Below are 2,062 nucleotides of genomic sequence, written 5' to 3'. Positions count from 1 at the left end.
AATGGACCAGTGCCTCTGGCATGATCACGACAGTGCTGCCGGCCTCCTGGAACTCGGCCTCAGGCACTGCGGCCACTTCTCCTCTCTAGAAGCTCCACAAGGAAGAAAGGATACTGTCAGCAGCAGTGACCAGCAGTGACTGACTGCTCTCCCTGTACTTCCTCCAAGTCATTCAAGCTGGCCCCCGCCAGCCCTGCTCCAGATGAAGTGTGATCACTGCACATGGAAGGAATGTAGTAAAAAAACAAAAACTGATGACCAAGAGAATGCCACAAACAACATCTGGAGTCCAGCTCAGGAGAATGGAGAGAAGGGAGAACTCCCTAAGTTGGCCGATGCCAAGATATATCTGAGTGACTGCCTGGAGTGTGACAGTTGTGTGACCACAGACGAAGGAGTCCAAGTTTCTCAACAGAACACCAAGGACTTCTTCCGTGTTCTGAACCTTAATAAGAAATGTGATACCTAATAGCACAAGGTGCTAGCAGTGTCTGTGTGTCCTTAGTCTCTGCCTTATTTTGCTGCTAAATTCAGCCTCAGTGTCACTAATGCATCCAGAAGGCTCTGCGACTTTCTCAAAAGCCTTGGGGTCCACTGTCTATGACATGAAGGTAGCGGCGGACTTCAGCATCCTAGAGAGTCAGAAGGAATTTGTGTGTCAGTATTGCCAGCACCATGAGGAAGAGCCCCGGCTACCCATGCTGACCTCCGCCTGCCTTGCCTGGGACAGATATGCAGAGCATGTGCTGGGTCACCCCATCACCCCCACCTCTGCACGGCCAAGTCTCCCCAGCAGATCATGGGCTCTCTGGTGAAGGATTACTTCACCAGACGGCAGGACCTGTCCCCAGACAAGATTTTCCACATCATTGTGGCTCCGTGTTATGACAAGAAACTAGAGGCCCTATGAGAAGATGTTCCCATAGCTTTATATAGTTCCCAGGGAGAAATTGTCCAGGTAATGGAGCAAAGTGACCTCACCTCAAATGACGCCGCCGTAGACACTCTGTTTGGAGACAAGAAGGGGAAGGAGATGAGGCTCCATGAGAGTGCCAGCTCTGATGGGTACCTGGCACACATCCTCAGGCACATGGCCAAGGATCTGTTCAACGAAGACGTGGGAGTGCTAACCTATGGCACCCTGAGGAACAAAGACTTCCAGGAGGTCACCCTTCAAAGGGATGAAGAAGTTCTGCTATGCTTTGAGGCTGCTTACGGCTTTGAAACATCCAGAAGTGGTCTCGAAGCTGTAGAGGGGCAAGTTCCCCTACCACTTTGTGGAGATCCTACCACTTCATGAAGGTCCTGGCCTGTGCCAGGCATGCCTATGCAGCAGGGACCAGGCCCAGGTGGACAATGGGTTTGCAGACAAGGCACTGCTGCAGCAGATGGAAGGCATCTACGCTACCATCCTGGTGTGGCCCCTGGAGACCAACGCCCATGTGCAGGAGCTGTACCAGGAGTGGCTGGGGTGGGGGTGGGGGCAGCGACACCCCGGGCCCAGGCAGCCCTTCACACTGCCTAGCAGGGCCCAGGGCAGCCTGCGAGGACATCAAGTGGTAAAGGTCCAGCAGACACCTGGCCTGCAGGCCGCCTGAAGAGGGGTGTCAGACATATGAAGGAAAGGCTTAGCATCTCTGTCATTGCTTTGGTTTTCAGAATTCCCTGCTCCCCATCTGTTGGCTCTCTCCCTCTGAGGGGCACTGTCTTTATCACATGGGTGCAGCTGGAATATTGTATCTCGAGAGGATTGACCCAATGTACGTATCCTTTTATCCAATGATGAAAAAATTCCAAAGAACAAGAATGGAGACAGACTACTGTCCTTTAGGCTTAAAAAAAACAACAAAAAAAACCCCAGCAGCCCTCACCACCCGGCACTTGCCCTCGTCCCTCTGCCCCCAGTGTCTTGCGTCTGTTGGTCATGCTTATATGCATGCATACAAGTCCCCTGGGTGATCTCTTGCCCCACCAACCCTCCCCTACCTTCCTGCTGTAGTTTTACAGTCTGCTTGATGCTTCTTTGCCTCTATTTTTGTTCAACAGTTTGTAATGTTCATTA

At 52.1% G+C, this 2,062-nt stretch overlaps 1 pseudogene; it reads left to right on the top strand.

The window, feature by feature from the left end:
* The first annotated feature begins 202 nt into the window (after positions 1–202).
* LOC118654360 lies at positions 203–1,598 on the top strand (annotated as a pseudogene).
* The last annotated feature ends 464 nt before the right edge of the window (positions 1,599–2,062 follow it).

Source organism: Myotis myotis, unplaced genomic scaffold (assembly GCF_014108235.1).
Source record: "Myotis myotis isolate mMyoMyo1 unplaced genomic scaffold, mMyoMyo1.p scaffold_m19_p_4, whole genome shotgun sequence".
NCBI classification, from domain to species: Eukaryota; Metazoa; Chordata; class Mammalia; order Chiroptera; family Vespertilionidae; genus Myotis; species Myotis myotis.
This window is presented reverse-complemented; position numbering and strand designations above follow the sequence as displayed.